Genomic DNA, 25868 nt, shown 5'->3' with positions numbered 1-25868 from the left:
CACACACACATATATATGCCTCCCCCCCATTTCGGGTCTCTTCTGATTCATTTAGTGTATATTTTTCTGGGGTTGTTGTTACCCTTTTAGCATTTTGTTCTCTCATTCATCTATTCTTCTCTGGACAAAATGACAAGGCAGAAAAACTCACCTCAAAAACAAACAAATAAACAAAATGCAAGAGACAGTACCAACTGGTGGGGACCTAATCAATACAGACATTAATAAGATGTCAGAACCAGAGTTCAGAATGACAATTATAAAGATGCTAGCTGGGCTTGAAAAAAGGATAGAAGATACTAGAGAATCCCTTCCTGGAGAAATAAAAGAACTAAAATCTAACAAAGTTGAAATTAAAAAAAAAAAAAGCTGTTAATAAGGTGCAATAAAAAATGGAGACTCTTATTGCTAGGATAAATGAGGCAGAAGAGAGAATTACTGATATAGAAGACCAAATGATGGAGAATAAAGAACTGAGAAACAGAGAGATAAACAACTACTGGATCATGAGGGGACAATCTGAGATATAAGTAATACCATAAGATGAAACAGTATTAGAATAATTGGAATCCCAGGAGAAGAAAGAAAGAAAGAAATGGGCAGAATGTATATCAGCACAAATTATAGCAGAGAATATCCTTAATTTGGGGAAGGAAACAGGCATTAAATCCAGGAGGCAGAGAGAACCCCCATCAAAATCAATAAAAATAGGTTAACAGCCCATCATTTAATAATAAAACTTACAAGTCACAGAGACAAAGAGAAAATACTGAAAGCAGCTCAAGAAAGCAGTCTGTAAACTACAAAGGTAGAAATATTTAATTGGCAGCAGACCTATCTACAGAGACTTGGCAGTCCAGAAAGGACTGGCATGATATATTCAGAACACTAAATGAGAAAAATATGCAGCCAAGAATATTATAACCAGCTAGGCTGACACTGAAAATAGAAGGAGAAACAAAAAGCATCCAGGACAAACAAAAACTAAAAGAATTTGCAAACACCAAACCAGTCCTACAGGCAATATTGAAAGGGGTCCTCTAAGCAAAGAGAGAGCCTAAAAGTAACATTGACCAGAAAGGAATAGAGGCAATACACAGTATAACAGTCACCTTACAGGCAATATAATTGCACTAAATTCATAGTTACCCTGCATGTAAATGGGCTAAATGCCCCAATCAAAAGACAAAGGGTATCAGAAAGAATTCAAAACAAAACAAAAAGAAGCAAAACAAACAAAAAACAGGATCCATTGATATGTCTGTGAGAAACTCATTTTATACTGAAAGACACCTCCAGACTTAAAGTGAGGGGTAGAAAACAATTTGCCATGCTAATAGACATCAAAAGAAAGCTCAGGTGGCAATCCTTATATCAGACAAATTAGATTTTAAGCCAAAGACTTTAATAAGAGATGAGGAAAACACTATATCATACTTACAGGGTCTCTCCAACAAGAAGATCTAACAGTAGAACAAATCAACAAAACTAGGAGCTGGTTCTTTGAAATAATTAACAAGATTGATAAACCCCTGGCCAGACTTATCAAAAAGAAAAAAGGTCCAAATTAATAAAATCATGAATGAAAGAGGAGAGATCACAACCAACACCAAAGAAATACAAACAATAATAAAAACACATTATGAGCAACAATATGCCAGCAAATTTGACCATCTGGAAGAAATGGATGCATTCTTAGAGGCAAACAAACTACTAAAATTGAACCAGGAAGAAATAGAAAACCTGAACAGACCCATAACCAGCAAGGAGATGGAAGCAGTCATCAAAAATCTCCCAAGAAATAAGAGCCTCTTGTTTACATTAAATGTGTAGATTGCTTTAGATAGCCCAGACATTTTCAGAATATTTGTTCTTCCAATCCATGAGCATGAAACGGGGCCAGATGGCTTCCCAGAGGAATGCTACCAAACATTTAAAGAAGAATTCATACCTATTCTCCTGAAACTGTTCTAAAAAATAGAAATGAAAGGAAAACTTCCAAACCCATTTTATGAGGCCAGCATTACCTTGATCCCAAAACCAAAGACCCCATCCAAAAGGATAATTACAGATCAATATCCCTGATGAACATGGATGCAAAAATTCTCACCAAAATATAAGCCAATAGGACCCAACAGTACATTAAAAGGATTATTCACCATGACCAAGTGGGATTTATTCCTGGGCTGCAAGTTTGGTTCAACATATGCAAATCAATCAATGTGATACAATACATTAATAAAAGAAAGAACAAGAACCATATGATATTACCAATAGATGCTGAAAAAGCATTTGACAAAGTATAGCATCCTTTCTTGATCAAAACTCTTCACAGTGTGGGATAGAGGATACATACCTCAATATCATCAAAGCCATCTATGAAAAACCACACAGCAAATATCATTCTGAAAGGGGAAAAACTGAGAGCTTTTCCCCTAAGGTCAGGAACGTTGGCATGGATGTCCATTAACACCACTGCTATTCAACATAGTACTAGAAGTCCTGGCCTCAGCAATCAGACAACAAAAAGAAATAAAAGGCATCCAAATCATCAGAGAAGAAGCCAAACTCTCACTCTTTGCAGAGGACATGATGTCATGGATTGAAAACCTAAGACTCTACTCCAAAACTGCTAGACCTCGTACATGAATTCAAAGTGTCAGGATATAAAATCAATGCACAGAAATCAGTTGCATTTCTATACATCAATAACAAGACAGAAGAAAGAGAAATTAAGGAGTCAACCCCATTTACAATTGCACCCAAAACTGTAAGATACCTAGGATTAAATCTAACCAAAGAGGCAAATAATCTGTACTCAGAAAACTATAAAGTACTCCTGAGAGAAATTGAGGAAGACACAAAGAAATGGAAATACGTTTCATGTTCATGGATTGGAAGAACAAATATTCTGAAAATGTCTGGGCTATCTAAAGCAATCTACACATTTAATGTAATCCCTATAAAAGTACTATCATTTTTTTTCAGAGAAATGGAACAAATAATCCTGAAATTTATATGTAACTCAAAAAGACTCTGGATAGCCAGAGTAATGTTGAAAAAGAAAACCAAAGTTGGTGGCATCATAGTTCCAGATTTCAAACTTTGTTACAAAGCTCTAATCAATAAGACAGTATGGTACTGGCACAAAAACAGACACATAGATCAATGGAACAGAATAGAGAACCCAGAAATGGACTCTCAAGTCTATGGTCAACTAATCTTAGATAAAGCATGAAAGAATGTCCAATGGAAAAAAGAGTCTCTTCAACAAAAGATTTTGGGAAAATTGGACAGCCACATGCAGAAGAATGAAACTGGATCATTTCCTTACATCACACACAAAAATAGACTCAAATAGATGAAAGTCCTCAATGTAAGACAAGAGTCCATCAAAATCCTTGAGGGGAATACAGGCAGCAACCTCTTCAACCTCAGCCACAGCAACTTCTTCCTAGAAACATCACCAAGGCAAGGGAAGCAAGGGCAAAAATGAATTATTGGGACTTCATCAAGATCAAAAGCCTTTGCACAGCAAAGGAAAGAGTCAACAAAACCAAAAAACAACTGACAGAATGGGAGAAGATATTTGCAAATGACATATCAGATAAAGGATGGTATCTAAAATCTGTAAAGAACTTTCCAAATTCCACACCCAAACAATAATCCAGTCAAGAAATGGGCAGAAGACATGAATAGACATTTCTGCAATGAAGACAAAAAAAGGCAAACAGACAAAAGAAAAAGTATTCAACATCATTTGGCATCAGGGAAATCCAAATCAAAACCACAGTGAGTTACCACCTCACACCCGTCAGAATAGCTAAAATTAACAAGTCAGGAAATGAAAGGTGTTGGCAAGATGTGGAGAAGGAGGAATTCTCCTACACTGTCAGGGGGAATGCAAACTGTACAGCCACTCTGGAAAACAGTATGAAGGGTCCTCAAAAAGTTGAAATTAGAACTATCCTTCAACGTGGCAATCACACTACTGTGTATTTATCCTAAAGATACAAAGATAAGATCTGAAGGAGCATGTGCACCCTAATATTTATAGAAGCAATGTCCACAATAGCCAAACTATGGAGAGTCTAGATGTCAATCAACAGATGAAAGGATAAGGAAAATTACACACACACACACACACACACACACACACACGAATATTATTCAGCCATCAAAAATGAAATCTTTGTACTTCCAATGACATGTCTGGAACTAGAGGGTATTATGCTAAGCAAAATAAGTTAGAGAAATGCAACTATCATATGATCTCATTGATATGAGAGATCTGAGAAACAAGACATAAGATCATAGAAGAAGGGAGGGAAAAATGAAAAAAAGATGAAACCAGAGAAGGAAACAAACCATAAGAGATCTTGATCTCAGGAAACAAACAGAGGGCTGCTAGAGGGGATTGGGGTGGACAGGAGGGATGTGGTGGTGGTCAGGGGATGGACTTTGGGGAGGGTATGTGCTATGGTAAATGCTGTGAATTGTGTAAGTGATGAATCACAGACTTGTACCCCTGAAACAAATAATACAGTATATGTTTTTTTTTTTTAATGTAGGTAGAATATGCCTTAATTTGTGTGCTTCTGACATTTTTCCATGACTCTGTTTAAGTCACATATGTGGGGTGGGATTTCTTTAAGATTTTCTAATATTGGTGATGTTAAATATTAATCACTGAAAGTTGTGCCTGTCAGGTTACTCTGTAAATACTACTTTTTTTCTTTTTCTAATTAAAATTGCTTGGGGAAAACTATAAAAATATTTTAATATTCTCTTATCAATATTCCAATAAATAGTTTAACATCCATTGATGATTTTCCAGTTTCAATATTCCTTCTATATTCTTCAGCCTCTATTTTAATAAAGATATTTTCTTTTTGTGATATTTAATGTATCAGTATAAATTTTATGATTTTTAATTTCATTCAATGGATTATTATTATGTATTTTGATGCCTGACTTCTCCCCAATTTGGCCAGTGGAAGCCTCTTTAAGTTTTGTGTCTCCTTGTGACGTGGTCCTATAATTCTTTAATTATTTCCTCACTCTCCAGTATAAAAATCAGTACTAGGTTTATTTTCTACTTTACAAGCCACACCCTGAAACCGACTATTTCCCTTGGTTAATTTAGTGAGGAATTTTATTTAGAAACCATTATTTATTTACATGTGCTCATTGTCACTGGTGTAGCATTGTTTTTAAGTCTTCTGCATAAACAGATATAAAAGGAAATATACAGTTGTGTGTACGGGTATAAGGTATACATGCATATGTGTGTGTTTGTGTGTATCTATACAGACATCTCTAATTCAAAGCAACAACCCAAGTTTCTTCTAGCGCCTTCATTTTCCATATCTTTAACTCCTTGCTCCACATTGAGAAATACAACTTTTATCATCCTCAGTATGTTTATTCATTTGCTTAAGCCTAGCATAACAAATAGTAGTTTTAGGATTTTTTATCCATAATCATGTGAAAAGCAAACTTAGAAATTAAATACTTGTTCCCATTGTGTTGTGTAAAATTTGCATTTAGTGAGTGAACACATTTTAATATTAAAATCCAATGAATTTTTAATAATGTATACCTAGCTAAACTATATACCTATTGATAGAAAAATTCCATTAGAAAAATTTCCAATAGAAAATTTCCATTAGAATTTTCTGTCTTATTTCTTCTCAGTCAGCATTCCAGCTAGTGAAAATCACTTTTTAAACCATAGACTAGTTTTAGGACATCTTATAAATAAAATTGCACAGTGTGTACTGTTTTGTTTTCATGTTCTCACATTCAGCATATTCATTTGAATCATTCATGGTATTAGTCATATGGGTAATTTGTTCCATTTTAATGCTGTGAAAGTATTGGTAAGTGATCATATTTCAGACTTATTCTGAAGTCAGAGAAAAAAAAATGTTGTCTATGGATCAGTGACAGAGGAGATGGAAAAGAGAAATCAATTTGGCTGCCCAAGCATTTGTCATGAGTGACTGGAAACCTAGAGTTAACCTTTATTGAGATGACGATGACAAGGTCAGTAAGCTAGAGTTCAAGTTTGGACATGTTAATTTGGAATATATCTTGGAAAATTTTGTAATGCATGTTAAAAATATATTAAATTTTGAAATACATTTTAGAATAACAAATTGAATAGTACCTTCTGTTTATTTTTAGAAGTTGACAGAAATAGCAGCATGCTGAAAGAAATGCTTTACTACAGAACACTGAAGTTTATACTGATTTTTTTTTCTCCTAAGCTCTTATCCTGAACACTTACTCTTTGTTTTTATTTTATACTACTGTATTAGCTTCATCCCATGTGTGTTTTTGGATCCTTATCATATGTATTTTTAAATTTTCACAATTTTTTATTTGTTTTAGTTATTTATACTTATATACAACTGTTTGGTGACCACAGTTGGAGCCTGTGTACTCTACATGGAAACTCTGGTGTAGGTCTTTACAAGACGGTCAGTGAATTCCTGATAGGGACACTTAGTGAACACAATCCCCTTCCAGAGGTGAGGGATGAGATAGCTGTAAGTCTTGGAAATGGCATCAAAAGTGGCTTTGGTATAATTAATTGCCCAGGATACCAGTTCAGCCTCTGGCTAAAGTATATCAGTTGTCAATATTGGCCATCATCAGTAACTTCTTGGACAATGTCAGTGCCCCTGGGTTAAGAACGAGGCACACCAGCACAGAGCCATAGTGGCTGATCACCTTGCATGTGAAAGTGTGGAGCTAGGTGATCTTGTTACCACAGTAGCCTCACTGCAGAGGGTGATGGAAAACTTAGCCAGTATGATGTCCCCATGGATGGCAGTGGCTACCTCCTTAGAACATTTAACACCTAGACCAATCTGCCCATTGAAATCTCTGATGGTAATAAATGCCAGCCTGGGTCTGCTTTTGCATAGGCATAACCTTCAAAACTTTATCCTTGAGGGATATATCCCAGGAAAGTCAATGATCTCAGATTCCTTGAGGGGCAGAGAGAAGAAAGAGATCTCCAGGAACTTGATCTTTATATTCTTAACCAGGTGGCCCACTTGGTAATGGGGATCTACCCCTTGTCCTTGACCTTCTTTGAGCTCTGCCACCTCAGCGGCAGCCCCTATCCAGGCCCTGGATACCACTGCCAAACCCTGCAGTGGCCTCCCATTCCAGGGCCCTTCAGCAGCACTGATATCATCCGCCATTTAGTTCTTGGAGAAGAAGAATTCTATTATCTCTTGTTAGTCATTTCTATTATCTATCATCATTATTAGAAAAACTGGTTCTATGTTTTTTTAAGATTCTATTTATTCATATGACAGAGAGAGAGAGAGAGAGAGAGAGAGAGAGGGAACACAAACAGGGAGAGTGGGAGAGAGAGAAGCAGGCTTCCCACTGAGCAGGGAGACAGATGCAGGACTTGGTCCTCAGATCATGACCTGAGCCAAAGGCAAATGCTTAACAACTAAACCACCCAGGTGCCCCAGAAGAACTGGTTCTATAAGTTCAACTCTGATATTTACTAGGATATGCTTTAGATTTTTTCCAAAAATTCATAATAGTCTTTACCTAATATATTTGCAAAGAATCTGTATTATTCAAAATTTATGATTCAGGATTCTAAATATATTTGTTATATCAAGTAGGCAGTGATTAGTAGTAGGCAGTGATTAGTAATATTAGTACAAAGAAAGTTATTAATCTATATTAATTTAAATAAAAAACAAAAAAGTAAAATGGGGAGGGAGGGAAACACTATTAAAGATTTAACAGACGGACACCTGGGTGGTTGAGTTGGTTAAGCATCTGACTCTTGGTTTTGACTCAAGTCACAATCTCAGGGTTGTGAAATGGAGTCCTGTGCTAGACTTATGCTTACTGTGGATCTTCTTGAGATTCTCTCTTCCCCTCTCCCTCTGCATCTTCCCTAGCTGTCATTCTCTCTGTCTCTGTCTCTGTCTCTCTCAAATAAATAAAAAAAATAAATCTTAGAAAAAGATTTAAAAGATGCCATTTTTCATTCATTACTCATTTTTCTTGTTTTCAGGAATAGATTTCTTGAAGTTTGAATAGGCAAATAGCTTCTCAGCTATAGATTACCTCCTCAATTTTCCTGAGCAGTGAGATACTACCATGACAGTATTTCAAGCCAATGGAATATGAGAAGATGTGATATGTAAACCATCCTTAAAGAGAGCCTTCTTGCCCTAGATTTCCTTTCAGCTAATCCTATTGTCTGGAAAGGTGTTAATTAAAGCTAATGACTTTGATGCATAGTCCAAAGCCATATACTTAAAACAATTTATTTGATTCGAATTTCATAGTTTAGTTCTTGAATTGGCTCAAGTCTGGGAATTGAGTAAACTGCGAGGTTTTCCCACTTGATTTTAGGGAAATACTCCTGTATGTCAAACATAGTGTCCCTATAATCAATTAGTACCTAGCAAAGATCTATGTCAAAATATTCTGATTACTACAAACCCTGTTGCCCCTTTTAATGATCATGCTTACAAGGAAATACTCATGTATCTCAAACCTAGTGTCCCTATAATCAGTTAGTCCCTAGCAAAGATCTGTGTCAGAATATTCTGATTACTGCAAATCCTATTGCCCCTTATGATGATCATGCTCATATATCTTCTGATCATTAATCAGTATCTGCAGCCCTGGGATCCTATCATACCACTTAGGTCTGAGAACTCACTGCAATGACAGTATCTTCAGCTGTAATCTTCAGCTTGCAGATAAAAGCAAATAAATATAGAGCTTTTCCAGTGATGGTGACATTTTTCAAAGAAATATATTGCTCAAGGTATTGGTGAAGGACACATCCTCTGGACAGTCCCAGGTGACAGAATTAAGGATAGGGAGATCCCACATAATAAACTTATAAGTACACCCATCTCCTTAAACCTTTAGATTTTCCCTTCAGAGTATAACAGTTATGTTCTGAAATCTCAGCTTCATTTAATGCAGGTCACTATTGAGTCCAGGTTTTATTCAAGCAAATAAGTAAAGTGTTAGAGCTACTTTCACATATTCCAAATTATGCATTCACTATTGTTAATTCAATATTGTTTAGGGTCTTTTGGTCAGTGTAACGATATCAGTAAATTCAGCCAGATCTAAGAATACACTTTTTTTCATCTCTTGTATAGTACTCTTAGACTTATTCCCACCTGCATTCATCAGGTTTGTGTCAATATAGCTTGATAAAATTTTGTAATTCTTTGTTGTATCTGGTGCATCCAGTCAGATTGGTTCTGTAGTCATCCTTTTATGGTCTGTTGCATCTAGTTGCAAGTCTAAGTACAGGGAAAACTAATGGAGGTAGGAACTGAGAACTGGCATCCACCTAAAAAGCTACTGTCAGGTGAGATCCTTGGGGGAATAATAAGCAATACTTAGCTAATTCCTTGACTGGGAAGGATTCTGCTATTTCTGCCCACAAAAGAAAGTCAAAGGAAGTTCAAGGTCTTCAATTCATCAGAATTCACCCAAAAGTCCTCACTGTGATTCAAAACCCAGTCACTCCTGGGGTGCCTGGCTGGCTCACTGAGTTAAGCCTCTGCCTTGGCTCAGGTCAGGATCTCAGGATCCAGGGATGTAGCCCTGCACCAAGCTCCCTGATCAGCAGGGGGCCTGCTTTCCCCTCCCCCTCTGCCTACTTGTGATCACTGTCTCAGTCAAATAAATAAATAAAATCTTAAAAAAAGAAAAAAAAAAAAGGTCCCTCCTAATCACAAGAAGGTAGCTATCTGAAAACAAAGAATGTAAGTTGTACCAGGAATCAGCTCTGCTGGTACCCTGATCTTGGAATTCTAATGTCCAGAACTGTGAGAGGATAATTATCTGTTATTTGAGCTATCCAATCTGTGGTATTTTGTTATGGCAGCTCAGGCTGACTAAAATCAAGCTTTTAAGAAATATTTAATAATGTGAAGTAAAAAATAAATAAATAAATAAATAAAATAAAAAGTGAGAGAGTAAAAACAATGCATCTATCACCATATTATTGAATACAGAAAAATAAATACACATAGACATTGTACATTGAAGGTTGAAGGCAGACTGGAAAGAACTACTGTGAAATAAAAATGGGTTTAGTTAGAGTTCTTGAAAACCACTCTTGTTTTAGGGAGGAGCAAAGCCTTCTTTTCTACAAAAGCTGCACTGTGATGAGTCATTAGAATTTAGCTCTATTCTGGCTGGCAATATCAGTTCAGAATGTCCTAGTTAACTTCATGCAATCTGGGGTTGCTCTGTGGAACTCTGTTTATATGAAGATGGTTGAACCATTGGAGGTAAAGGGCTGGTGAGGTAAGAGAGTAAGCAATGACGCTATAATTAATAATAAAGCAAAATGATGTAGGATTCTGTTTTTGACTCTTTGAAAGAGGCAATAATAGAGTCTTTCATACTTTGAGTGCTTCCAGTATTAAACCCAAGACATGTTCAGGACATGTTCTATTGCATCTAGCTATTTTAATTTAGAAATTAAAAAAAAGTCCTTGATCATTCTATTATTAATCCTTTTTTTTAAGATTTTTTATTTATTTATTTGACAGAGAGAAATGACAAGTAGATGGAGAGGCAGGCAGAGAGAGAGAGAGGGAAGCAGGCTCCCTGCTGAGCAGAGAGCCTGATGCGGGATTCGATCCCAGGACTCTGAGATCATGACCTGAGCCGAAGGCAGTGGCTTAACCCACTGAGCCACCCAGGTGCCCCGATTATTTATCCATTTTTTTGTTAACGTTGATTAGTGTCTATTTGGAATTTTACTTTAGAAGCCTTTTAGAAAAAAAAAAATCTCACTCTTTTTAGTAATTCAGTTTTCAACTTTGAAGTATGTATAAACTACTTAAAAATTACTCTATGAAGTCATTCAGAAGGACCACAGTCAAAGGGAGTCACTATGAAATGCACCTACAGCACAAAGATGCTGTTACAATGCCAACAAACACTATTCTATACCCTCCGCACCAAAAGCAAGTGAAATCATCTTGCACACAAATATTTGATCCTAATCTCAAGCAGCTGGAAACCCATTATCTATCTCTCTAAAAATTTACAAAGTGTTAAGTCTTCCTGCCCTACTTTCTAGTGGTAGTTGGCTATCCATTAAAAACCAGTTTCTGATCTTTTAGAAGCTTCATGACTTTAAGTGAGAGTGAATAAAAGAGTTAAAGCAAACTCACCAGATTTTCTTTTTGATTACTGTACATACTTTCAGAATTATCTGTGCTTGATTGGTTCACAAGTTAGAAAGATCAACATACATGTTCATATGTATTTTGTTTTCCTATTGTTCTTTTTTTTGTTTGTTAAACACCAAAAAGGGGTTACCATTTCCTCCAGGAGCTAAAGGGAAAGGACCTTAAAGTAGAGAACTATTAAAGTGACTTTTCCCCCACACTTGGCTCTGTTTGATTTACAAAATTCATGGATGAGCATAGAGTAAGTCAATTTTGCAATTTATACAATACACTTGCATAAGTGCCCCTTCTAGGCTCTCATGCATACTTGTATCTTAAAAGGAGGACCTTGATTCAAGCTTCAAGAAGCTACCTTTACCATTACTATTTCAAGGTACTTCTGAAAGAGATCTTTGAGTGTGCATATGAAAGTCTACTAAAATAACTGAAAATAAAAACAGACTGAAGTACTCAAGCATGGTCTTGAAATATTTGCTCTTCTTGATGAGATACATTATTTCATATGTTTTTCAGGTAGCAGCCAGGCCGTGTACCATATATAAAAATAAATGAAATACTTATAAATGTACAGATTTTGAGCCCAAGGAGAAAACGTGAAATAGCCCTCTAAACCAAATACACCATGCCAAATTAATGCAAATAATAGTTTAATGTTTCTGTCCAATAATAGAGAGAGGCACCAATGAATGAAAAGTACTAGAGGAGTAATGTTACCAAGATGGAAACATAAGTTATTCCCAGCTTTGCTTTTCCTCACAAGAACAACAACTAACAACCATTCATGGACAAGGCACAACTGAGAAAATCCTGGAATACTGGGGTAAGACTAAGGTAGTCCTTAGTACCACAGAGACAAAGACAGATCACATTAAAAGGGTAGGTGGAGAGGCTAGATGCTGACAAAATTGCCTTACCCCCAGGCTGGTGCAGCACCACAGTGACTGGTCTCCCCTGATCCTAAGGTACCAGTGGGAAAAGAGAGGCCAAGGTGGACATTCAACTTCCCAGTGTTATGGGTCACTTCTTGGGAGCTTCTAATCTAGTCTTATTCCATAAGGACTGTGTGAGAATCTGCAGGGCTAACACTGGGAATCAAAGTGTGAAGAAAAAGAGATAGAGGCTTGCAATAACCAGGACTCAGATTTTGGCAGACTGAGTTCCTATCTGCAATGCCCAGGTAGTTCCAACCACCATCTTCGCTCATCTGCAGAGTCAAGACAGTGGGAAAGTCTGGCCAGGAAACTTGGCAAGGTGCACTGCCTGATTTTGGTCTTCAGACAAAGAGCCAGGCCCTGGAACCTGGTCTGCCCCAGCTTAAGCAGGGTAGCTAGTTCAAAACCTTACCCATCGCTAAATGGGTCAGCTCTGCCTGACCAGAAAACCTGGCTGGAATACCTGAAAGCTACATAGCCCAGCAACACTGGAGCAGAGAAACTGAGAGAGATAGTGAGTCACTCAGAGCAAGGTCAGTGGCCCCATTCAGTCTAGGAACCTGGAGAGTGGGTAGGAACAAGTCAAGACCACAGTCAAAGAGCCTTGCCAGCTTTGGAGGCAGTTCTCCCTGGCATAAGCAGTGAAATTAATTCACAGTCTTACCCATTGCTAAATAGATCCTTCAGATTGCTTCATAAGGGAACCAAACCAGAGCACATTGGAATCCATGTAACCCGTACAACAACCCAGCATACAGGGCACCTGAACAAAGAGTACAGCTGATGGCTTATGCCACCTGCAGAGCAAAACAGGAAGCTCCATCTCACCAGGAAATTCAGTACACAGTCTTGCCTAATGTATGCTCCCAAACAATGAGCAATGCAGGTCCTGGAAATCATACTGCTGCTCTATCAGGGAAGGGGAGCTAATTCATGGTCTTGCCTATTGCTGAATATAGAACCAGGCCTGACCAGCTAGAAAGCTTGATCAAAAAATCCAGGAAATCATGGAGCCAGTTCTATGGTTTCATTTGGGTGGGGAACCAATCCATCAGTCCTATCAAACTGCTCATAATGAGTAGTACACCCATCCCAACCTCAGAGTTCAGGCTGCATCCTCACCAAAATATAGACCTGAATAGCAAGCCTTCCTGCCCAAGGACATTACAACAGACATGTCAAGAAACAAAGCTATCTCTGCCAAAGTGAACCTGTAAGGTCTGGAATAGGAAACTGCTTGCTCAAATGTGCAGATACCAACATAATAAACAGGATCATAAAAGTCAGATAAGCATGGCACCACCAAAGTAATAAACCTCCAATAATTGGCTCTAAAGGAATAGAGAAGTATGAACTGTCAAAAATGCAATATATTCTCTTAAAGTTTAGGGAACTATAAAAACACAGGGACAATTAAAATACAATTAGAAAAAAAATGCATGGACAGAACAAAAAATTCAATAAAGAAACTGAAACCATTAAAAATTAAAAAAAAAACACAGAAATCCTAGAGTTGAAAAATTCAGTAATTAAACTGAAGAATTCAAACAAGATCTTCAAAAGCAGACTTGAAGAAAGAATCACTGACTGAGGGGTACCTGGTGGTTCAGTGGGTTAAACATCTGCTTTCAGCTCAGGTTATGATCCCAAGGTTCTGGGATCAAACCCTGCACTTGGCTTCCTGCTCAGGAGAGAGCCTGCTTCTCCCTCCCTCTGCCTGCCCCTCTCTCTATTTGTGCTCTCTCTTTTTCATCTCTGTCAAATAAATAAATAAAAACTTAAAAAAATCACTGGCCTAGAAGACAGAACATTTGAAATGTTCCAGTTAGAGTTCTATAAAGAAGAGAATGAAAAGAAAGAAGAAAGCTTTGGGAATTTTAGTACACAATCAATAAAATAAGTATCTATTTTATGGAAATCCCAGACAGAGAAGAAAGAGAGAGAAAGTACATTTAAAGCAATGTTGACTGAAACTTCTCAAGCCTGGGGAGAGAAATGGACACATAGCCCCATGAGGTCTAAAGATCCCAAATAGGTTGAACATAAATAGAACAAAACTGAGATGTAATATAATTAAACTGTCAAAAATGAAAAACAAAGACTAATTTAGAAAGCAGCGAGAGTAAAAAGAGAAGCTATATAAAGGAACCCTCATTCAGATTTCAGTAAATTTCTCAACAGAAACTTGTCAAAACAGGATAAAATGAAGTTTTATAATCAAAATATTGGAAGAAAAAAAAAAAACTTATCAACCAAGAATGCTATAACTGCCCAAACAAACTAAATTGGAGGAAGTGTATAACCACTATACTTGCCTTACAGGAAATGCTAAAGGGAGTTCTTTGAGTGGGAGTAAAATGACACTAATTACATCACAAAAATATAAGAAGGTAGTATAAAATTCACTGGTAATGGTAAACATATTAAAAAAATAGGTAAATAAAAGTTCAAAAATGTACTAAAAATGACCCTAGTAATAACAATGAGTTATTATTACAATGAGTAATAACAATGAGTTACTCAAATAACTCAAAATGTGATGAAGAAGATAAGTAAAAGTGTAAAACTTAGGGATGCCATTGAAATTGTTATCATCAGTTGAATAAAAGATTTTATAATTTTTAGATTTTTTTTGAATATAAGCCTCTTGGTAAACACAAGGGAAAAACCTATAGTAATTACACAAAATAACATGTTAAAACAGTCAAAACGTACTGATACAAAGACATCAAAATACATACACAGAAGCACACACATACACAGAGTAGGAAAAGAAGAAAGGGAAAAAATGGATCTATAAACATCCACAAAAAATTATCAAAATGGCAGTAGTAAGTCCTTATTATCAGTAATTATATTAAATGTAAATAATTAAATTCCCTAATACAAAAGTATAGAATGAATGGATAAAAATACGAAATTCAATAACACACTGTCTATAAAAGACTCAAGTCATTCTTAAAGGCACACACAGAGTGAGAGTGAAAGGATTAGAAGAGATACTTCAAGCAAATAGTAATGAAAAACAAAAACAAACAAATAAACAAAAAACAAAAGCAGGGGCAGCTGTACTTATATCAGACAAAAAGCAGCCTTTATATTAGAAATGGTAAAAAGTGACAAAGAAGGTCATTATGTAATGATAATGGGATAATCCATCTAGATGATATAACAAATTTAAGTATTTAGGCACACAGTATAGGAGCATCTAAATATAAATAGCAAAACTAACAGATATAAAATAAATAAACATCAATATAATAATATTTGGAGATTTCAAATATGCCTCCCCCAATAATAAATAGTGCATCCAGAGGATCAATAAGGAAAATAAGATTTGAACAAATGACCCAAAATGGGCCTAAAAGACATATTCAGAATATTCTATTCAACAACAGGAAAATATATTTTTCTCAAGTGCACATGAAACATACTCTAGGATTGATTATATGTTACGTGAGGAAACAAGTCTCAGCAAATTCAAGAAAACTGAAATCCTAATATCTGTAATGTCTTATCAAATGGTATAAAACTAGAAAACAATAACAGGAGGAAAACTTGAACACTCAAGAATACATGGAAAGTAAACAATAATGTCCTGAAAACCAGTGGATCAAAGAAGAAACTAAAATGGGAAAATAAAAAAACATATCTTGAAATATAAAAATGGAAACAAATTTCACAAAAACTTACAGAATGCCGTGAAAGCTGTTCTAAGAGGGTAGCATATAGCAGGAAGAGCCTACATTTAGAAAGAGGGAAGATCAGGGGTGCCTGGGTGGTTCAATCTCTTTGATCTTACTTCTTATTAGACATATCTCTGGAATCAAGGGGAAAAAAGCAAACAAGAACTATTGGGATTTCATCAAGATAAAAATCTTCTGCACACCAAAGGAAATAATCAACAAAACTAAAAGGCATCCTTTGGAATGGGAAAAGGTATTTGCAAATGATAGATCTGATAAAGGGTTAGTATCCAAAATATATAAAGAATGTAACTCAGCACCCCAAAAAAACAAATAATCCCATTTAAGAAATGGGAAGAACACAGGGAAAACCATTTTACCAAAGGAGACATCCAAATGACCAACAGACACATGAAAATATGCTCAACATCACTCATCAGTAAAATACAAATAAAAACTTCAATGAGATCACCTCATACGTGTCAGCAGAGCTAAAATTAACAACACAGGAAACAACAGATGTTGGCAAGGATGCAGGGAAAGGGGAACCCTCTTACACTTTTGGAGGGAATGCAAACTGGTGCAGTCACTCTGAAAAACAGTCAGAAAGTTAAAAATAGATCTACCTTATGATCCAGCAATTAAATACTATGTATTTATCCAATGGCTAAAAAAATACTTTTTCAAAGGTTCACATGCACCCTGATGTTTATAGCATCATTATAAGCAATAACCAAATTATGGAAAGTGCACCCAAATGTCCGTCAACTGATGAATGGATAAAGAAGTGGTGTACACACACACACACACACACACACACACAATCATGCGCACACACACACACACACATGCACACACATAGTGGAATATTGCTCAGCCATAATAAAAAATGGAATCTTGCCATTTAGAATGACAAGTAGATAGAAGTAGAGTATATTATGCTAGGGGAAAGATGCCAGTCAAAGAAAAATAAATACCGTGTGATTTCATTCATGTATGGAATTTAAGAAACAAAACAGATTAACATAGGGGAAAGAAAAAAAGAGATAGAGAGAGGGAAACAAGCCTTAAGGGATTCTTAACTAAAGAAAACAAACAGGGCTGCTGGAGAGGAGGTCAACAGGGGATGAGCTAAATAGGTGATGGGTATTAAGGAGGGCATTTGTGATGAGCACTTGGTATTTTATGTAAGTGACACATCACTAAATTCAATTCCTGAAACTAACACTATATTTTAGCTAACTAAAATTTAAATAAAAACTTGAAACATTAAAAAAAAAAAATCTCCTAATGAAGAAAAGCCCATGCCCAGATAGATATCTTCTCTGGTGAATTTTACCCAACATTTATAGAAAAATTAATGCCAATCCTTTTCAAATTCTTCTGAAATACTGAAAATAAGGGAAAACTCCCAACCTCATTTTATGAGGCCAGTATTACTCTGATACCAAAGCCAAAAAAGGAAAAGGCTTTAACTACATTAAAAGAAAACCACAGGCAAATATCCCTCATGAATTTAAATGCAAAAATTCTCTACAAAATACTAGCAAACTGAATTCAGCAGTACATTAAATGATCATTTGCCATGATCAAGCAGGATCTATCCCTGCATAAAAAATGGTTCAATATACACAAGTAAAAATGGTATGTTATATTAGTAGAATAAATGAAAATATTAAAGGATCATCTCAATAGATGCAGAAAAAGCATTTAATGAAATTCAACATCTGTTCATAATAAAATCTCTTAACAAATTTGGTATAGATATAAAGAATCTCAATACAATAGTGCCTACATACGATAGCTAATATCATTCTCAATAATAAAAGATTGAATGCTTTTCCACTAAAATCAGGAACAAGTCAAGGGTACCCACTCTCACCACTTCTTTTCAGTATAGTACTTGAGGCTCTAGCTAGAACAATCAGGCAAGAACAAAATAAAAGACCTCAGAATTGGAAAGGGAGAAGTAAAATTGTCTCTCTTTGTAGATAGCATGATTTTAAATAGGAAACTCTAAAGACTCCGTCAAAAAATTTAGTTCTAGTAAATGAATTCAGTAAAATTGCAGGATAAAGAATTAATAAGTAAAAATCAGTAGTATTTCTATATACTAACAAATATCTGAAAAAGAAATAGAAAACTGCAATTTACAATACCATCAAAACCAATAAAATACTAAGGATTAAACTTAACTAAGGAGGTGAATGTTCTCTACACTGATGAAATAAATTGAAGGTGAAACAAATAAATTGAAAGTTATCCATGCTCATTGATTGGAAGTATACTATTAAAATGCCCATGCTACCCAAACCTATCTATAGAGTCAATGAAGTACCTACTAAAAGTCCAATGGTATTTTTTTTTAATAGAAGTGGAAAATAATAAAATGTATATGAAGACCCCAAGTAGCCAAAGTGTTCCTGAGAAAGAAAAGAACAGGAGATAACACAATTCCTGATTTTAAGCTATATTATAAAAATATAGTAATTAAGAGGCTCCTGGATGGCTCAGTGGGTTAAGTCTCTGCCTGGCTCAGGTCATGATCTCAGGGTCCTGGGATCGAGCCCCACATTGGGCTTTCTGCTCAGCGGGAAACCTGTTTCCCCCCAACGCCCGCTTCTCTCTCTGCCTACCTGTGATCTCTCTCTGTGTTAAATAAATAAATAAAATCATTAAATATATATATATTTATATAAATATAGAGAGAGTAATTAATACAGAATGATACTGGAATAAGAAACAGACACAGGGAACAGGTAAGAACCCATTTATAAATCCACATATATATGATCAACTATTACTTGACAAGGGAGCCAAGAATACTGAATGAAGAAAAGGCAGTCTCTTCAAAAAATGATGCTGGGAAAATTAGATGTTTACATGTAAAACAATATAACTAGACCCATATCTTACACCATTCAGAAGAATTAACTAAAAAAGAAGGAAGAAAGAAAAAAAGGATTCAAATAGAAGATGAGAAACCATAAAACTTGGAGAAAAAAAACAAACAGGAAAAAAACTCTTAGACATAAGTCTTGACAATGATTTTTCTTATTTTGTTTAGATACAATAATGAAAGCATAAGCAAAAAATGAAAAATAAACAAGTGGGACTAAATCAAACTAAAAAGATTCTGCACAGCAAAAGAAAGTATGAAAATGAAATGACAACTTACAGAATGGGAAAAAATACTTTCAAACCATATATCTAACAAGCAGTTAATATCCAAATATATAAATAACTCCTATAACTCAAAAGCAAAAATCCAAATAATCTAATTAAATAATTGGCCAGGACCTCATTTGACAGTTTTCAAAAAATAGATATGAAAATATCAATAGATACATGAAAAAGATTTCAGCATCACTAATCATAAGGCAAAGACAAATAAAAGCCACAGTGGGTTATCACCTCATACCTGTTAGAATGGGTAATATAAAAAAAGATAAAAAATAACAAATGCTGACATGGATATGCAGAAAATGAAACTCTGGCACATTATTGTTGGAACTGTATACTGGTGTAGATACTATGAAAAACAGTATGGAATTTTCCCAAAAAACTAAAAAGAGAATTATTATATGATACAGTAATTCTTCTTGTGGAAATATATCCAAAGGGAGTTAAAACACCATACTGAAGAGAGGCATGCACCACCTACTCATAGCAGCATTAGTTAAACCAGCCAAAACATGGAAATACATTAAATGCCCTCGGGAAGAATAGAAAAAGAATGGACACACACCCACCCACACACACACACACAGGAATATTATTCAGCCTTTAAAAAAGGAAATTTTGTCCTCCATGACAAGTGCATAGATCTGGAGGATATTACACTAAGTAAAATCAGCCAGACAAAGAGAAATACTTTATGATCTCAACTGTATGTACAACCCCCACAAAACAAATAAACAAAAAAACTTATTAAAAAAGATCAGATTTTTGGTTATCAGAGGCAGGGGATGGGGGGTTGGGGAATGGATAAAAATGGTCAAAAGTTACAAAAATCCACTTACAAATAAATTCTAGGGATATAATAAAACATGATGACTATGGTGAACACAACTGTATGGTATATTTGGAAGTTAAGAGTTAATCCTAGGGGCACCTGGGTGACTCGGTGGGTTAAGGCTTCTGCCTTTGGCTCAGGTCATAATCTTGGGGTCCTGGGATTGAGCCCCACATCGGGCTCTTTGCTTGGCAGGGAGCCTGCCTTCCCTTCTCTCTCTGCCTGCCTCTCTGCCTACTTGTGATCTCCGTCTTCCAAATAAATAGATATTTTTTTTAAAGTTAATCCTTAAAGTTGACATTACAAGGGAAAGAAAACATTTTTTTCTTTTTTTAAGATTTTATTTATTTATTTGACAGAGAGAGAGAGCACAAGTAGGCAGAGAAGCAGGCAAGAGTAGGAGCAAGGAGGAGTAGAGGGAGGAGTAGAAGGAGGAGTAGGCTCTCCATTGAGCAGGGAGCCTGATGAGGGACTCAGGCCCAGGACCCTGAGCAGAAGGCAGCACTTACTGGACTGAGCCACCCAGGCACCCCTCATTTTTTTTTTTTCTTTTGGTATCTATAGGAGAGGATGGATGCGAAACCTAATTTATTGTGGTAACCATTTTTTTTTCTTTTTTTTTTTTCCCAATTTATTTATTTTCAGAAAAACAGTATTCATTATTTTTTCACCACACCCAGTGCTCCATGCAAGCTGTGCCCTCTATAATACCCACCACCTGGTACCCCAACCTCCCACCCCCCCGCCACTTCAAACCCCTCAGACTGTTTTTCAGAGTCCATAGTCTCTCATGGTTCACCTCCCCTTCCAATTTACCCAAATTCCCTACTCCTCTCTAACGCCCCTTGTCCTCCATGCTATTGGTTATGCTCCACAAATGAGTGAAACCATATGATAATTGACTCTCTCTGCTTGACTGATTTCACTCAGCATAATCTCTTCCAGTCCCGTCCATGTTGCTACAAAAGTTGGATATTCGTCCTTTCTGATGGAGGCATAATACTCCATAGTGTATATGGACCACATCTTCCTTATCCATTCATCCGTTGAAGGGCATCTTGGTTCTTTCCATAGTTTGGCGACTGTGGCCATTGCTGCTATAAACATTGGGGTACAGATGGCCCTTCTTTTCACGACATCTGTATCTTTGGGGTAAATACCCAGGAGTGCAATTGCAGGGTCGTAGGGAAGCTCTATTTTTAATTTCTTGAGGAATCTCCACACTGTTCTCCAAAGAGGCTGCACCAACTTGCATTCCCACCAACAGTGGAAGAGGGTTCCCCTTTCTCCACATCCCCTCCAACACATGTTGTTTCCTGTTTTGTTAATTTTGGCCATTCTAACTGGTGTAAGGTGATATCTCAATGTGGTTTTAATTTGAATCTCCCTGAGGGCTAATGATGATGAGCATTTTTTCATGTGTCTGATAGCCATTTGTATTTCTTGATTGGAGAAGTGTCTGTTCATATCTTCTGCCCATTTTTTGATGTGTTTGTCTGTTTCGTGTGGGTTGAGTTTGAGGAGTTCATTATAGATCCTGGATATCAACCTTTTGTCTGTACTGTCATTTGCAAATATCTTCTCCCATTCCGTGGGTTGCCTCTTTGTTTTTTTGACTGTTTCCTTTGCTGTGCAGAAGCTTTTGATTTTGATGAAGTCCCAGAAGTTTATTTTCGCTTTTGTTTCCTTTGCCTTTGGAGACGTATCTTGAAAGAAGTTGCTGTGGCTGATATCGAAGAGATTACTGCCTATGTTCTCCTCTAAAATTCTGATAGATTCCTGTCTCACGTTGAGGTCTTTTATCCATTTTGAGTTTACCATTTTATAATATATGTGAGTTAAATAATTATGCTGTATACTTTAAAATTATATGGTGCTGGATGTCAATAACACATAAGTAAAATGGGGGATAAAAGAAAATATTGATGAGCAAATACCAAGCAAGTGATAAACTAAAATGCATACTACATCACATGCATTTCAAATCTTGCATGCTGTTTTTTGTGTGTGTGTGTGTGTATGTGTGTGTGTGTGTGTGATGTTTAAAAACCTGAGGATTTCATAGAATTGAACAAAATAGATTTACTGAAGATAAATTTAATGCTCCCAAGTATCATCATAAAGGACTTTGTCTTCATAACTGATTTATATAGTGACATATTTTGATTCTAGGGAGCTGATGAACTGGACAATGACTGTGTCTGCTAATCCTTTATATAGCTGCTTTCACATCCAATAACATTCACCATTCAAAAAAAATCTGGAAATCCACATTTACTACTGAGATTGCCATCATGAATGAGGTATTTTTATTATTTCTTGTTTAGAAAAGGCTAAAGTTATCATGTAAATAAATATGCCAACATTCCTAAATAATAGTGGCTTATCAGACTACATAAGCATTCTTGAGAAAACAATGGAAGAGGTTTTAAAACCATTTGATTATCCACCAAGACGTTTGTTTAAAAAAAAAAAGAAGAAAGAAAAAGAAGGCCCAGTTTATTAAAATAGAGCTAGACCAACTATTTGAAAATAACTTAACCATTCTCCTTAGATATATCATTGCTGGGAGGAATAATACAAAGATTAGGATTCAGGTGAAGGACATTCTCTACCTACTCTATCACTAACCAACAAAGCACACTGGCTTCTGGCAAGTGCGAATTTGTTTTTGTTTTCTCTTTATTTTGAAGCAGCATAAAGAAGCTAAAATTTGGGAATTTAACTGAACTTTGCTTTCAGGACTTACCCTTTGGTAACACTGTGACTTTGTTACTTAGTCACTTTGAGTCTTAACTTCCTATTTTAAAAAGCAGTAGCATAAGCACAACTAGCTCTTAAGGTTACTAAAGTTAACAGAATAAGTTAATATATCTAAAAAACCTGGAAAATGATACACCCTTAATCAAGATGGTTCTTTTTTTCTTTTTTCTATTAGGTGTTACATATGGAAGCAAAGGGAGTTCAACTTGTGGAAACACTTTAGAAAGGAAAAAAGATAATGGGACTTTATTTCTATCCTCATCACCATCATCCACATGTTGTGAAAGAAAGCACACACTGCCCCCATGTTGCATCACCACTTCCTCATATCAGGGAGATCATATGATAGTTGTCTTTCTCCGCTTGACTTATTTCGCTAAGCATGATACGCTGGGTGTGGTGAAAAAATAATGAATAATGTTTTTCTGAAAATAAATAAATTGGAAAAAAAATAGAAAGCTCATTTCCTCCATGGTCTCTCTTCTGAAGGGGCATGGCTACTGTTTTCTTTTTGCATTTAATGTCATTCCAAGCAAATAAAAATTTAAAAATGTGGAAAAAAAATAGAAAGCACACACTGGAATCTATGAAAGATATTTTGCCTGTCCTTTTCTCCCCAGTTTCATTTTGGACTGTTGCAAGAATAATAAAATGGCACAAATAGCAATCAAATAGTAATCTATATACATCCCCAAACATTCATGGATTGTTGACATTTATCTCTTTCTCCCTCTTTTCTTTTCCCTTTCCCTCTCTCACTCTCCTCACATGTGTAGCATTTGGTAATTAATTGTGTATTATTTATAAATATGATAACATTTAACTTCTAAATAATTTAATATTTATCATGATGAAAAAAGATGTAAACTAGGTAAACATAATAACCACACACACACACACATACACACACCCCTGAACTTAATATTATCATTTGATACACATTATCATTTAATATTTCATTTGATATACAGTCCCTATTTCCCCACTAGTCCAAAGCCTTAACCACTGCTTATTTTCCAGGATTTTCATGTCTTATAAAAGTATTTTAAGTACATTTGCAATTATTTAATATTGACTTGTAGATAAAATTTATGAGATAGGGAGAGTTTATTAATCAAAATTTCTAGAGCAAATCATGTCATCTCACAGATTTAAAAAAAATAGAAATTTAATTGAAAACCAATGATAAATTTTCAAACATGCTAGACATGATGAAAATATATTTATACTTTGGAAATTATTGCCAAATTATAGTCAAATATAAGACATCCATGATAAATTATGATGTATCATGAGATATAATACAGAGTAATTGCCTAAGTGTTTGGGGTGTCTCCCCAACATTCATATGTTGAAATATTAACCCCCAGTGTGATGGTATTAGGAGGTGGGACCTGTGAGAGGTGATCAAGTTATGAGGGTGGAGCCCTGATGAATGTGGTTAGTGTCTTTATAAAAGAGAGCCTAGAAAGTTTCCTCACTCTTTCTACCTGTAAGGAACAGTGAAAGGACTGTTAATGAACCAGGAAGCATTCCTCACCAGACATGGAATTTGTTGGTATGTTGATTTTACACTGTCCAGCATCCAAAACTATGATATTTAAATACCACTCAGTCTGTGGTATTTTGTTATAGCAACCTAAACAGACTAAGATAGAAATAAAGATATGGAATGCAATACATAAAGGAAACTAAAATAAGCAATGTTCACTTACATTAAACCGTTAAACAATTATTGTTCTTATTTGTCATTCTGTCTCAAAACTCTTGGTATAATTACAAACTGAGTAGAGTTGTTTGTCAAATTAAACACTATTTAGTTACTTACATCAAGAAAATATTTAAGCTCTACTTATTAGATATAAACTATAAAAGGACACGTCACTTTTCATTTACACAGGAGAAAAATCTAATCTAAATTAGTAGTTTTGATTTAACTTTAGTACATTTATAAAAAAACAGGCATGTATGCTCTTTATAAAATGTTTCTACATCTTCTATTATTTTCTTTAAATCTTTCTTCTAGGTTAAGTCTGATAGTTGGGAGAGAAAAAGAAAGTTTAGATAGCTCATTCCCTACAGAAATGTATCAAACTGTGTGCAAAACAGGTCACCCAAAGCCAATGGCAAAGAAATGCTCACTGCTGATTACTGCTTTGTGAGTATCCTATGGTGAAAGATGAATCGGAAGTATTAATCTTCCTAAAATTTACATGCAGCTCCATAGCCTTCTATATTGATTATTAGTTTAAATTTCATTGTTCTTTTTTTTCCATCTCAGATTTCTTTTCACTCACATTTGATTAGTTTGTATTTTTACAAATTAGATTTTTTAAATTTTTTTCAGTGTTCCAAGATTCATTGTTTATGCACCTCACCCAGTGCTCCATGCAATATGTGTCCTCCTTAATACCCACCACAAGGTTCACCCATCCCCTCACCCCATTCCCTTCCAAAACCCTCTGTTTGTTTCTCAGAGTCCACAGTGTCTTGTGGTTCACCTCCCCCCTAACTTCCCCAAATTCATTTTTCTTTCCTTCTCCAAATGTCCTCCATGTTATTCCTTATGCTCCACAAGTGAAACCATATGATAATTGGCTTTCTCTGCTTGACTTATTTCACTCAGCATAATCTCATGAAAAAGTATTCATCATCATTAGCCATCAGGAAGATTCAAATCAAAACCACATTGAGATACCATCTTACACCAGTTAGAATGGCCAAAATTAACAGGACAGGAAACAAGTGTTGGAGAGGATGTAGAGAAAGGGGAAACCTCTTACACTGTTGATGGGAATGCAAGTTGGTGCAGCCAGTTTAGAAAACAGTGTGGAGATTCCTTAAGAAATTAAAAATAGAGGTACCTATGGCTCTGCAATTGCACTCCTGGGTATTTACCCCAAAGATACAGATATAGTGAAAAGAAGGGCCAAATGTATCCCAATGTTCATAGCATCAATGGTCACAATCACCAAGCTATGGAGAGTCTAGAAGCCCTTTGATAGATGAATGGATAAAAAAGATAGGGTCCATATATACAATGGAATATTGTGCCTCCATCAGAAAGGGTGAATTTTTCAATAAGTTATTAAAACAAAATAATTCTATGAGTTGTCAGCTTAATATTTAATATTTTGGTATACTGTAGAGAAACCTCAACCTGAGAGTCTTATGTAAATGTGAAAATTAAAACTTGGCTTCAATTGAAATACCTTTTTCTCAAATATTTGCATGCTACTTTATT

The 25868-nt window shown here is 35.6% G+C and overlaps 1 pseudogene; it reads right to left on the bottom strand.

Moving 5' to 3' along the window:
- Window positions 1-6392: 6392 nt before the first annotated feature.
- Window positions 6393-8517, bottom strand: LOC122910094 (annotated as a pseudogene).
- Window positions 8518-25868: the final 17351 nt, after the last annotated feature.

This window comes from Neovison vison, chromosome 6, assembly GCF_020171115.1.
Source record: "Neovison vison isolate M4711 chromosome 6, ASM_NN_V1, whole genome shotgun sequence".
NCBI classification, from domain to species: domain Eukaryota; kingdom Metazoa; phylum Chordata; class Mammalia; order Carnivora; family Mustelidae; genus Neogale; species Neogale vison.
Note: the sequence above shows the minus strand (reverse complement) of the source record. Positions and strands in the feature narration are given on the sequence as shown.